Genomic DNA, 14,275 nt, shown 5'->3' with positions numbered 1-14,275 from the left:
CAACTGATCATGAACAATCTGGCCACTTTTTAAAAATATTTTATTTATTTATTCATGAGAGATACAGAGAGAGAGAGAGGCAGAGACACAGGCAGAGAGAAAAGCAGGCTCCATGCAGGGAGCCCAATGCGGGACACGATCCCAGGGCTCCAGGACCACGCCCCGGGCCTAAGGCAGGCGCCCAACTGCTGAGCCACCCAGGGATCCCCGCAAATCTGGCCACTTTTTGCTAGAAATCCACAATTTCTTTGCATGTTTAGAGGAGATTAGGACAGGTGCCTTCCTGGCTAGTGCCCCCTAGACCCATCCTCCCTCCCTCTTTACCTCGTTGTCTCTCTCTCTCTCTCTCTCACCCCAACACACACACACACACACACACACACACACGTGAACATGCTGGACTCCAGCCAATGCAAAACACAGCCCTCTCCCTCTCCTGCTTGGTCTGCAAACCCAAAGGCAGCTCTCCAGGAAGGCCAAAAGGGCCCGTGTGGGAGGGCTCCCGTCTCCAGACGGCGGGGGCCTCCAGAGCCCTCTCCACAAGTAGCACAGCCCTAATGGGGAGCAGTGTTGCCCTGGCGTCCCACGAGCCTCACATTGCCTAGTCACTGACACCCAGGGGACCACAGACAGCAGGAGAGAGAATCGAGAGCTTCTGTCTCTGAGCAAGCAAGGCCTCCGCCCCGTGCTGTTGGCCTGTGGCTCCTGCCGTCCTCCGGGGTCTAGGCCACGGGCCGCGCATCTGCTCAGCCAGCCACGATGAAGGTCAAGGAGGGTGCGGGTTCCCTCAGAAGGCTCTGTCAGAGGCCACCGGGCCCACCGGGTCCCGGATTCTGTGCCCCGGCATGCTAGTCCCTGCTCCTTTTATCCTGAACCACCCTCCAGTCCAGGCATCAGCCCACTTTATTTTGAAATGGTAAACCCTGGGGACACCTCCCTTTGGCTCAGGTCATGATCCCGGGGTCCTGGGATCCAGTCTGCATCAGGCTCCCTGCTTCTCCCTCTGCCTGTGTCTCTGCCTCTCTCTCTGTCTCTCATGAATAAATAAGTAAAATCTTTAAATAAAAAAAAATAAAATAAGATGTAAACCCTGAAGGTGGAGAATCCAGAAGGAAAGAAGTATCTAAAGCAAACAACTGGAGAAGCAGCTTGGGAACCTCTGTGAAGGACTCCGAGGCTTGTGTAAGGAGATTCTGTGCAAAGGCCCTGAGGTCTGAGCCCAGGAAGCCCAGGGAGGACATAAGGCAGCGAGGGAGGGGGTGTTGAGCCAGGAACTTCACTTTCTCTCCCTCCTCCATATAATGATTTCCAAAAGGTCCTAAAGAAAGTGAGAGCAGCTGTTTTGCCCCCGGCCACCATCTGCTGGTGATAAATATTTTATGAACCTCAGGCATTTGAGAGGTGGCTCTGAAGTTACATTAGAAGCAGAAGTGGCTGTGGCTCCCAAAAGGTAGGATGACTCCACCCCTAGTCCCACCTGGGGGCACAGGATGCAATCCCCAGGGAGTCTTTGCTTTTAACCCACCTCCAGCTCACAGGTGACTCAGGAGACCTGGACTCCCTACCTGGGGCCTGCGGGGTGCAAAGTGCCCCGGGGGCACTCAGACTGCTTACCAGGAGTTTCTAGAGTTTTCCACGAGTCCTCCCTACCAACAGGATTTTGGAAGGCCCCACAAAATACCATGCACATAGGTGGCTGGTGACAGCAGTTGCAGTGACTCTACATACAGCTCTGCGCACAGACAGGCAGGCTGCGTGCTGGAGATCTCTGATGTGAGACTGAAACCCCTAAGGCAGCGAGGAGATAAAAATCTCCAGTGGGGCACCTGGGTGGTGCCGGTTGGGTGCAAAACTCTTGGTTTCGGCTCAGGTCGTGATCTCGGAGTCGTGAGATCCAGCCCCGTGCTGGGCTCCCTGCTTAGCGGGGAGTCTGCGTGAGATCCTCACTGCCTCTCCCTCCGCCCCTCCCCACCCCTGATACAACAATAAATCATTTTTTATTTAAATCTTCAATAAATGGGACGCCTGGGTGGCTCAGCGGTTGAGCATCAGCCTTCGGCTCAGGGCATGATCTCGCAGTCCTGGGATCGAATCCCACGTCAGGCTCCCTGCAAGAAGCCTACTTCCCCCTCTGCCTGTGTCTCTGCCTCTTTCTCTGTGTCTCTCATGAATAAATAAATAAAAATCTTTAAAAATCAATCAATCTCGGGACGCCTGGGTGGCTCAGTGGTTGAGCATCTGCCTTTGGCTCAGGACCTCCTGGAGTTCTGGAATCGAGTCCCGCATCGGGCTCTTGCATGGAGCCTGCTTCTCCCTCTGCCTGTGTCTCTGCCTCTCTCTGTGTCTCTCATGAATAAATAAATAAAATATTTTTTAAAAATCAATCAATCTTCAATAAATAGCAACCAAAGGTCTCAAAAAACAGATCTCAGAGGCTATTTGGTGGCACCCCCCTCCCCCCGACTACCTAAGGACACCTCATCTGATTCCTCACCAAGAACGGGTCGGCCTGTGGAGCCCCCTGGCTTCTAGACCTTTCCCTGCCTCTTGCTAAGGAATCGTCCCAGTGACACAGCAGGTGGACCCCAGCTCCTCTCCCTCCCCAGCCCTCCCCCCTCCATCCCTCCTTGATGTCTCTCTCTCCTTCCTTCCCTCCCTCCCTTTATCCTTCCTTCCCTCCCGCTAGATACTGTGGCTCTTTCTCACACCTGGCCCATCCGTGACTTCACCCCCAGTGTAAACACGGTTCCAGAGATGCCAGAGTCCTCCTCAGCCTTTCACCACCGAGGTGCATGAAAAGCACCACCCAGGGGCCTCCTTCCTGCCCCTGTCCCTGCCCCCCTGCCTTCCGCTCCCCTGGCCGAAGGGGAGCCCCATGTCATCGCACCCCGTGCGTTCCTAGTGCTTTCAGGCTTGAAGACGGCCCTGACCAGAACCCCATGACGTGGACAGGGGGTTCAGGACGACTCCACCTATTCCTGGCCTCTCCTCTGCTCCCATGCACCCCCTCCCATGGCTTCAAATACCACCTACAGGAGGAACGTCCCCAAGTCTACACCTGTGTCCCCAGGCTCCCACCCTATGGCTCCTTCCCCCTTCTGTGGGTGACTGATAGACAGCTCGAGCTCGCCACGCTCCAAGCCAAGCACCCGGTCTTCCCACCCGCCTCCCCACCAGCAGTCTCCACTCAGATCACCGAAACGCCACCCCTCCGACTGCGCGGGCCTTGACGTCTCTTGGCTTGGCAGGCCGCCGCACGAGCCTGGGTGCTGCCGGGCCAGGGGGGTGGGTCTCACGTCTTGCACAGGAATCCCCCCCCCAATCATTTTCTCCGTCTCCCTCCTGCTACAGTTGCCCCCCACCAATTCCATCCCTGACACTACAGCCAAAGAGCGATCCCCTTACTATGTAAATCAGGCCGTGTCACTCCTCCCTCGAAACCTGCAGTGGCTCCCATTTGACCTCAAATATAAGCCAGTCACACCCTGTTCTATTAGGCCCCAGGCGACACCCCAGCCTCTCTGGCCTCTTTGCTGTTCCCTGAAACGCACCGCCCCCAGACACACTGACTGATCCTTCTCACTAGAATGTTCCCCCCCATAGCCACATGCCTCCCCTGCTCCCCTCCTTCCACCTTTGTTTAAACATCAGTTCCTCCATGAGGCCTGCCCTAACCAATGGCAAGTGTGCTCCCCTGCCCATGCTCTGTCCCTTCTATTTCCTACACAATTATTTATCATCCGGTTTACTGTTATGTTTGCTGCTTCCCCCCACCCACCCACCCACCCACTGGAATAAAAGCCCCACAGGAAGAGGATCATTGCCTACAGCACAAGGGCTTAGAACAGCTCCTGGCACGTAGCAGATGCTCAATAAATATTTTCTGAAAGATGAAATATTGCTTCCCAAGGTCACAGGGCTCTGAATGGTACAGAGGAGGCTGGAATCCCGGCCTGCAGACTCACAGACAAGCTCTTAACATTTCTTAGCTATTTAAGTTTATGAAGGTGGGGCTCATAGTCTCACGGGAGGGACCAGGCAATAAGCACATACATTTATGTCAAGTGATGCTCAGGGCTCGGAAGGAATAGATGGTGAATAAGAGACAGACTGGGCGCAGGGGGTGAGGCCACTGTTTTAAAAGGGGCTATTGATTTCGAGCAGAGACTTGAAGAAAGGGAGGGTGTTACCCATATAGGTCAAGTGGAGGAAGAACATTCTAAGCAGGTAGGGCAGGAAGTGCAAAGGCGCTGAGACAGGAGGGTGCTTGGTGCATGTGAGGCCCCAAGGGAAGGCCAGTGTGGCTGAAGGATGAACGATGTCACCTGATGGTGCTGACTTTAAAATCTAAACCTGCTGTAACAACCCTCACGTGGATGCCACCCAGAAGTCCACCCAGTAGAACAGGGGCAGCCCGGGTGGCTCAGAGGTTTAGCGCCGCCTTCAGTCCAGGGTGTGATCCTAGAGCCCCGGGATCGAGTCCCACGTCGGGGTCCCTGCATGGAGCCTGCTGCTCCCTCTGCCTGTGTCTCTGCCTCTCTCTCTCTCTGTGTCTCTCATGAATAAATAAATAAAATCTTTAAAAACAAACAAACAAAGAAACAGTAGAACAGGTGAACAACATAGAGACCCCACAGAGCAGTGAGAATCACGAGGTAAGCCACACGCCGCCACCTGGATGGATCTCACCTAGTTTGATGTCATTCAGGTACAGTTTAAAAGCAGGCAACACTAAAATACATTTGCAAGGTGCACACCAAGATGATGAAGCTATAAAGAACAGCCAGGAAACCACTACCACGAGAGGGGAGATACAATCAGGGGTGCAGGATACAGGGCTGCCCATAGCGATCTCTTGCCCCGGGTGGTGGTTACAAGAATACTCACTCTATAGTTGTTTATACACGTTTTTAGCTTCTGCTATCACATATACAAGCCTGAATTTCTTCAAGTTAAGAAAAAAAGTAGGGATCCCTGGGTGGCGCAGCGGTTTGGCGCCTGCCTTTGGCCCAGGGCGCGATCCTGGAGACCCGGGATCGAATCCCACATCGGGCTCCCAGCGCATGGAGCCTGCTTCTCCCTCTGCCTGTGTCTCTGCCTCTCTCTCTCTCTCTGTGTGTGACTATCATAAATAAATAAAAATTAAAAAAAAAAAAGTAATAAGTAAGGGGAATTCAGTAAACTCTTACCACCTTCCAGGCAGTGGGGCGGTACTTCAGATACACACACTGTCCTGCCAAATTTATTCCCTTAAAAAAAGCCCCAAAAGAACAGAGTGCACAGTATATAACTGGCGCAAAACAAATACGCATCAAGCAGGCTCGAAACGACTTCTGATCACTCACAAAATAGTTTACCCAGCACTGAAGCACAATTTACTTCTTAAACAAAGGTGTAGTGATAAGATCACTTCAAGATATCTAGGGAACAGAAAGCTTCCAGAAAGCCTCCATCACGTGACGCGTGAGAGACCGAAACTTCATCTTCTCAGGAATTTCCAAAGTCTCTGAGGCTGACTCATGCAACTCGTAAAAGGGAAAGGGGGTTTGCTGGAGGTTGCCTACGAAGGGAACCTTTAACAAGCCATCCTCGGGACACCTGGGTGGCCCAGCGGTTGAGCATCCGCCTTGGGCTCAGGGTGTGATCCTGGGGTCCCCGGATCGGGTCCCACATCAGGCTCCCTGTGGGGTGCCTGCTTCTCCCTCTGCCTGTGTCTCTGCCTCTCTCTCTCTCTGTGTGTCTCTTGTGAACAAATGGATAAAATCTTTAAAAACAAAAAATGAGCCATCCTTATGGGAACCTCAACTGGGTGACTCCTTGGGAAAGCGTTTACCTCCTACTCATTAGACCTGAGGCCCCTTCTGGGAACTGGGCCCTTGACTCACGCCTCTCTCTCCCCCATCTTTCAAGAAGGTAAGAAGTCCATCCAGGCTTTGCAATGGATTCTTCGAGCAAGCCTGGAGCCCCTCCCTGCAGTGGGGATGGTCTATGCCTCGGCAGGCACTTCCTCTGAATCACCATCTGGCCAGGCCTCCAGGCCTTGCACCTGCAGGTTCTGCAGGGAGTCGTGGCTGAGCTGTGTTAGCTCGGGGAGCCCTGCCCACACTCTGGGAAAAGAATCCGGCCATCTGGGCCCCGGTCTGAGAGATCTCACTGGCACGAATACTTCAGCCAACGTTTCTTTAAGCCCTTCCAAGGGCAGAAGACGATTTATTCAGCTCCGAGGTCATGTGAGTCCATGCTGTGCGATGGAAAGCGCACATGTAAAGGATCACTGTCCCTCCGGAGCTGGTGGTGATTGCCTTTCGAGTGTCTTAAACCCACCACCCTTCTTTCCCACGGGCACCTGCTTTCAGCAGCCCCAATACCGAAAAATGGGCCCAGGGGCTCTCGACCACAACTCGGGGCAAGTCTCAACTGCAAACACAATCTCTCGCACGTACCACCTAAGCAGCTAGTCACACGTCTCGCTGCCTGCTAGGCAGCCCCTGCTCTTCCTACGGCGCTGAAACATAAAAGGGCTTGAGTCCCAGCTCAGCCAGGTATGCCTCTGCACCAGCTCTTGAAGCTCTAGGGCCTCAGTTTCTTCAACCATCGAGTCGGGATGACAGGCACGACAGTTGAGCCCCATCGCCCCCATATTTGCACATTTACCCACTTAGTAAAGTTTATCTGGCACCCCAAACCGATACTGGTGGTACCTTCGCAGCACTCTAGGGGCACGTCCCCGGCTAGGGTCCAACAAGACGATGCTCTGATTTCTCACATCAGCTCTCACGATGTAGACAAGCCTCCTTGTCGTGGTATCTTTAGTGCCACTTTTTTTTTTTTCATTTTCATGCTTTTTATTGGTGATTCTGCTGTTTAGGACGGCCCCCAAGCATAGTGCAAAAGTCCTAAAACGCGTGTGTTAGATAAGCCTCGTTCGGGAGTCAGTGATGGTGCTGTTGGCCGGGAGCTCAAGGTGAATGAATCAACAACATCCAGACAACAAGGTGTTTTGAAGCAGAAACACACAACATAAGATCCATAGTGAGCAGCTGACCAATCGGCCGGCAGGACCCTGACCCTGGATTTTCCCGGATTTGGGAGAAATGGTTCAGCAGCCTATCATGCTGCACCTGCAGGGACTATAGAACGTGGCTGCCATGCGTGGCAGGAACCGCGTGTGCCTCCAGGGTCATGGCCAAGAAGTGGATTCAAAGACGGGTACCAAGCCCGCTTCGGCCCCAAGCAGGACCCCCAGAGGTGGGCCCCAAGCAGGAACCCCAGGAGGTGGGCCCCAAGCAGGAGCTCCAGGAGGTGGGCCCCAAGCAGGACCTCCAGGAGGTAGGCCCCAAGCAGGACCCCCAGAGGTGGGCCCCAAGCAGGACCTCCAGGAGATGGGCCCCAAGCAGGACCTCCAGGAGGTGGGCCCCAAGCAGGAGCTCCAGGAGGTGGGCCCCAAGCAGGACCCCCCGGAGGTGGGCCCCAAGCAGGACCCCCGGAGGTGGGCCCCAAGCAGGACGCCCTGGAGATGGGCCCCAAGCAGGACCCCCTGGAGGTGGGGGAGCTACCCGGGAAAGGCTCCCGGCCCGGCCCCTGCGCCCTGGGCTGGTGCTGCAGCAGGAGGCACGCACGCTGCGCCCTCAGAGGCCCGGGAAATTCCAGACTGCCGCCCACCCCCCCCCCCCCCAGGCCCAGTTCCATTCCTTCTCAGAATCACGACCCCCCAGGGTCACGTGCAATTTTGTTTGTTTTATTTCCCCCTCCGGGAACTCCAGGCACCGTGGCAGGAACTCCAGGCGCCGTGGCAGGAGGCACAGCCGGCTGTTCCCGGGGCACTGGCCACAGATCCACAGGGGCCTAAGTTCTGTGCAGGGACCGGAGGCTCGGGGGGGGGCCTGGGTGGGCTCAGGGGGGATCCCGAGTGCGGGCTCCCTGCGAAGAGCAGGCTTCTCCCTCTTCGTCTCTGCATCTCTGTGTCTCTTATGAATAAATAAAATAAAATCTTAAAAAAAAAAAAAAAAAAGACCAGAGGCTCAGGGAGGGGGTGCATGGAGAAGAGCCGGGAGCTAAGCAGTGTGGACGCTCACGACACGGTTCACAAGGTGGCTTGACAGCCACGGACCAAAACTGAGCCACAGAGTAATTCTCTCCCTTTGTCCTTGGGCTTGTCAGTAACAGGACGGGCGTGGGGCTTACCTGTTCTCCGATAAAACTCGGAGATCCGAGTAGGTAAACACTAAAGCCCAAGACTGTACTTCCCGGAAACGCTTCAGAGGGGCCCTGGGAACTAGGTCTCAGCGTGTGGCATTTGCATGGCACTTCCTTCACATGGCCCTCCGGACCTCGATGGCTGTCCGTCCGGGATGTCACAGGGCAGTGGACTCTGGCACCCGGCCACTTGGACATTGCCCCGCTCAAAGGCTGATGGCAGCTGTGCCTCCAGAATCATATCACTTCCAGGGCCACAACTCATGCTGGGGGGAGGCGGGGGGGGGGGGGTTATAAGTTTTATATGCAAGAGCACGCCTTCACCACAATGGAAGGAAGCCATGCTATAAAATCGAAAAAAATCCCAAAGCTCTGAATTCAGACATTTTCCCAAAGGTACCCTATAGTGGGTTGAATAGTGTCCCCCCCCCCAAAAAAAAGACATGCCCAAATTCCAGCCCTGGGTTCCTGTGAATGTGACTTTCATCAGAAACAGGGGCTTGCTGATGTGATTAAGGATCTTGAGAGGAGATCAAGCTGGATTTACCTTGGACCCGAAATGCAATGATTGGTGTCCTTACAAGAGCAAAGAGAGGGGTATTTGAGACAGAGGAGGAGAAGCACATGGAAGAAAACAGAGGCAGAGACCGGAAGTGGGCGGCCAGAAGCCAAGGACACCACCAGCCACCAGAAGCTGGAACCTGCAAGAAGCAATTGTCCCTAGAGTCCTCCTGGCTTCCAGCACCGTGAGAACACATTTCGGTTGGTTTAACCTACGAGATTCGTGGTAATGCATCGTGCCAGCCCTAGGAAACCACGATACACACCCCATATATTTCTTTTAATTAGTAGCATGAAATCTTGAGCCAAAAAGTCATTCACTACTTTACAAATGACCAAAGCCATTACATCCCAAAACAATCCATGTGTCCTCAGTGCACACTGGTTTGTTGTGGTTTGATCACCATTTACTTTAGGCACAGAGGCAGGTAGAGAAGAACGGCGTGCAGAACCTCAAACCTTCCAAGATGACTGAAAAGAAGAGCCTTCTAGGACTCTGTCCTAAAGTTGGAGTGAAGGCGAGAAAACGGAGACTGAACCAAACCTCTGGCTGTGCTTGGGCTTGAAGCCTGGAGTTAAGGTCAGGCCCCAGGTCCTTTCTCCAGACCTGTGTTTAAGCTGCCTGGCATGAGAGATGACTCTTCACCTACTCAGGGCTGCTGAAACAGCCCTGAGCAGCTAAGGAGCTGGACAAGCAGCTGTGATTCACACGCCCTGGGCCTTCAGGTTCCTTCCCTGGACCCCGACGGTCTCCCTGCCCCTAGAGTCCAAGGCAGACGAGTTCAGCTGACACAAGGCCAAAGGAAGAGGACAACTTGTGTCAAGCCTGAAACAGCCCTGCAAGATCACACTTCTAAGTCTGATTTCCCAGGCTGCCTGCCTGGCTGGCTCAGTCCATTGAGTGTCCAACTCTTGATCTCGGCTCAGGTCATGATCTCAGGGTTGTGAGATCGAGCCCTGAATCAGGCTTTGCCCTCAGCAAGAAGTCTGCTTGAGGATTCTCTCTCCCTCTCCTTCTGTCCTTCCCCTTGTTGGCATGTGCACGCTCTCTCTTTTCAAACAAATAAATGAATCCTTTTTAGGGGCACCTGGATGGCTCAGTGGTTGAGCATCCACCTTTGGCTCAGGTCATGATCCCGGGGTCCTGGGATCGAGTCCCATATCGAGCTCCCTGCAGGGAGCCTGCTTCTCCCTCTGCCTGTGTCTCTGCCTCTCTCTCTGTGTTTCTCATGAATAAGTAAAATCTTAAAAAAAATATTTTTTGTTGATTTCCCCATTTTGTAGAAGAAAAAAAAAACTAAAGTTTGAGGAAAGTAAGAGAGGTCCTCCTCAAAATCCCACAGTTAATTAATAACTGAAACTAGGACTCAGGTCTCCTATGTCCCACTGGGCTTGGGTCATGGGTCCAGGTTGCTTCTACTTCTAGGTAAAAGAACTGCACCCATGAAGGACATGGAAGAAGGGAAGGAATAAGGGGCCAAGACACACGGGAACTAAGGCTACTGATATTCACCCATTTCTCGTGTATAAATACTACGAGTTACTTTTGGAAAATATTTGGTGGTTTTCCGAATTTTCTACAGTGCCAGGCATGAACTTGGAAGCCTGACAGACATGGATTCAAATTCTGGCGCTCCAACTTACCAAATGTGACTTTGAATCCATTTAAACTCTCTAAGCCTTGAGTTCCTCCTTTATAAAATGGAGATAAATAACACCTATTTCATCCAGTCCTAGGGATGACTAATGACAAAAAATATGCAAAGAAACCTCATTGGTGCAATGACATCCGCCCAGGATTCACTATTTCTATAAAGTTAAGAATGAAGGTGGATGCAGTCATGAGAGACACATGGGGAGAGGCTTCAATTCTATGACTGTTTTCTTTTCTTTTTTTTTTTTTTTTTTGAAGTATGACTGTTTTCTTAAGGTGGACGGGTATACGTGTGTTGGCTCTACTAGTCTTTTTAGCATTTTGTTTTATTTTTTTTAATTTTTAAAGGATTTATTTATTTATTTATTTATTTGACAGAGAGAGAGAGAGAGAGAGAGAGAGAGGGAAAGGGAGAGTGCACAAGTAGAGGGGTGGGGGAGAGGGAGAGGGAAAAGCAGGCTCCTCGCTGAGCAGGGAGCCCGATGCAGGGCTCAATCCCAGGACTCTGGGATCAAGACCTAAGCTGAAGGCAGACGTTTAAATGACTGAACCACCAGGAGCCCCTATAGCATTTTGTTTTAAATACATTTTTTTTAAAAAAATTGTACATAGAAATTAACAAATGAACAACTCTTATTGTAATCGTTATCAATCAAAAAGTAGATTTTCAGTTAATTTATGTCGAGCACCATGCTGGGCACGGCGAGGAACAGTTCGGTGAGCTGGGTTGAGCCCCCCCATTCTAGGTTAGAACCTCCAATCTGGCTGGGATTGCAGCACCCAGCTGAGAACTGTAATAACCAGAGGTAAGTGCCCCGAGCGGGAACGAGAGAATAAGGAGACGCCACAACTGCTTGGGGAGACTTTCTAAGGCTTCCACACAAAGGTGGCAATGAAAATGGGCCTGAAGACCAGAGTAGAAGCTTAAGAAGTACAAAACATGACAGGATGCCTAGCTAACAAATATGGGATCAGCAAAGACCCTGGGGTGGCCGGGGGATCTGCATGACTGGACCCATCACAGGCAGAGACCAGAGAAGGCAGAATCAGACAAGCCAGGGAAAGAAGCGTGAAAGCAGGCATGGACGGTCAGCACAGAGGTATGGCTCGCACACTGAGAAAAGAACATCAGATTTCTCTTCCTGGTGACTTTCAAGACAGCAATGTTCATGGAATCAGGCAGGGGCCAGAAACCAGATTTAAGGGGCACCTGGGTGGCTCAGTCGGTTGAGCCTCCAACTCTTGATTTCAGCTCAGGCTATGATCTGAGTCGTGGGATCCAGCCCTGTGCCCAGCTCCCTGCTTAGCTGGGAATCTGACTGGGATTCTCTCTCTCTCTCTGCCCCTCCCCCCTCTAAAATAAATAAATCTTTTTTTAAAAAGAGAAAGAAAGAAAGAAAGAAAGAAAGAAAGAAAGAAAGAAAGAAAGAAAGAAGAAAGAAAGAAAGAAAGAGAGGAACCAGATTTCATGGTGCATGGGTCATAAAGAAGAAAGTGGGGGGTGGGGGGGCACAGTCGACAACCCCTTCAAGACATTTGTGCTCAACACACAAAAAAAGCAGAGGATGATAACTGATGGGCTTGGCGATATCAGGATGAATTTCCAGGCAGGGGGAAGCCTCAGTATATTTCTAGAGAAAAGGAGAAAGAAAGAACTAGTGGAACAGAAAGAAATATAGACAAACCAGACAAGGAACAGGTATTTCCCTTCAGGTATAAAGTTCCAGAAAAGGCAAAAAGAAAGAGGTCGAAACATAAAAGACATGATCAGATCGGCAAAGGAGATGAGACTCTAAGAGCTGCTTTTCTTAAACTAACAAGAATCCCTGGTGCGTTTTGGAAGAGGCCTGCAGGTGACCGTGGACACATGCGACACACGTCATTCCCCCAACCACATCTCTTCCAGGCACTGGTCACTTGGGGCATGAAACAATACTTGAAAACCATTGCTTTACCCTAAAGGATTTAGTTAGGAGGAGAGCTTATACACAAAACCCCCCCCTTTTTTTTAATAAATGAAAAAAAAAAGACCTAAAGAATGAAGTTCTCCATAAAATAAAAATTAAGACCATCTGGCCACATGATTTCACCACATCAAGATTTCAAACCAGCCACTTTGGGAAATAGCCTGGCAGTTTGTCAAAAAGTTTAATGCAGCATTCCCGTATGACCCAGCCATCCCACTTTTAGGTATACACCCAAGGTAACTGAAAACATACGTGCACACAAGAACCTGTACACAGACGTTCACAGCCAAAAAGGGGAAACAACCCAAGCCGTCCATCCGTTGGTGGATGGATAAATAACATGCAGCGAAGCCAAACCGAAGAGCAGTATTCAACCTTAAAAAGGAATGCAGCGCTAATAAATGCTAAAATGCGGATGAAACTCAAAAACACAAGGCTGAGTGGAAGAAGCCAGGTGCCAAGGCCGCATCGTGTATGATTCCATTTATACACAACGTCCAGATTAGGCAAATCCAGGAAGACAAGAGAGCAGGTCAGTGGTTGCAGGGGATGGGGTGGGGGCAAGGCAGGGAGAGTGGCGAGGGATTGCTAATGGGTGTGGGGTTTCTTCTGGGAGTGATGAAAATGTCCTAGATTAGATAGTGCCGACGACTGCACATCGGTGTCAATACACGAAACACCACTTTAACAATAAATAAATAAACAAAAAAAAAAAGTTTCCAACTAGACCTGCTGATGACTTGAGTAGGAAGGAAGATACAGGAACCCATACACACGCCTAACCCTGCTTCTTCCCAAATCTGTGTTGCCTTGAAATGAGGCCAGAGCTGACATGAAACCACAGAAGCCCAGTCCACTCCTGGTCACATGCTCAGAGGAATAACAACGATGAGTGACCATAACTAGAATTTACAGGGCGCTTACTATGTGTCAGACACTCGACTAACCACTGTACGTGCCTTAGCTCATTCATTTCTCGCTGCAACCCTTTGAGGTACACACTGTTATCCCCCCCCATTTTACAGATGAGGAAATTAAGGCACAAATAAGTTTCCTAATTAGTGCCCGGTCACCCAGTTGGGATCTTCAACCCCAGGCAATCTGACTCACGAACACCATGCCACTCCGTCCCCGAACGACTCTTGTCTTCCTAAGATCCCTTGCAAAACTCATCGACTTAACGATGTAAACCGGGGCAGGTCAAGAGTTTAAAATAACCAACACTATTAACTCAAATAGGCATCTGGGGATGGAAAATTGGAAAGACCCAAGGCACCGAGGATGAGTGCTGTTATTTCTCGTTACAGTGAATGTTGACAAGCCGCACGTACAATCGAGCATGAAATTCTAGATTGCTGCCTACTTCTTTTAAGATTTGGAGTGGTTTACTAGACACCCCCCTGCCCATAGTACCCTCATAATCTAGGTTTCTGGCTGCAACCGTCAGCAAGAGTGTGTACAATTGTTTCTTTTCTCTTTTTTTTAAGATTTTATTTATTATTTATTCGAGAGAGAGAGAGAGAGAGAGAGGCAGAGACACAGGCTCCATGCAGGGAGCCCAATGCGGGACTCGATCCCGGGGCTCCAGGATCATGCCCTGGGCCAAAGGCAGGCGCCAAACCACTGAGCCACCCCGGGCTCCCCTGTACAATTTTTTCTATATATAAGACGAACATGACTCGTATATTCACATACGTGTGCGCTCACTGCACAGGCAGATGGTCCATTTGAAATCCTAAATCGTAGGAGTGGGGGATGAATAAGCACAAAGCAATCCAAGAGAACCGCCCGGCGGGGAGAGGCTTGAGAACGAGCATTTAGGAGGGGGCAGGAAGGATAAAGGTCACTCCTTGAGGTGAGCTTGGGGGGAATCAGAAGGTTGGGTCGTTCCCAGAGC

At 51.2% G+C, this 14,275-nt stretch overlaps 1 protein-coding gene across 2 annotated transcripts in view; it reads right to left on the bottom strand.

The window, feature by feature from the left end:
• The window catches only part of MREG (melanoregulin), a 62,768-nt gene that overhangs the window by 47,041 nt on the left and 1,452 nt on the right, over window positions 1-14,275 (bottom strand). The window contains exon 1 of one of the 2 annotated variants that reach the window (XM_072741637.1): window positions 8,185-8,373. The exons of the other annotated variant lie outside the window; for it this stretch is intronic. The gene's annotated coding sequence lies outside the window, so the exon portion shown is untranslated. Of the gene's footprint in view, window positions 1-8,184; window positions 8,374-14,275 lie in introns of those variants that run through there. 2 annotated transcript variants of the gene reach the window in all.

Source organism: Vulpes vulpes, chromosome 16 (assembly GCF_048418805.1).
Source record: "Vulpes vulpes isolate BD-2025 chromosome 16, VulVul3, whole genome shotgun sequence".
NCBI classification, from domain to species: Eukaryota; Metazoa; Chordata; class Mammalia; order Carnivora; family Canidae; genus Vulpes; species Vulpes vulpes.
Note: the sequence above shows the minus strand (reverse complement) of the source record. Positions and strands in the feature narration are given on the sequence as shown.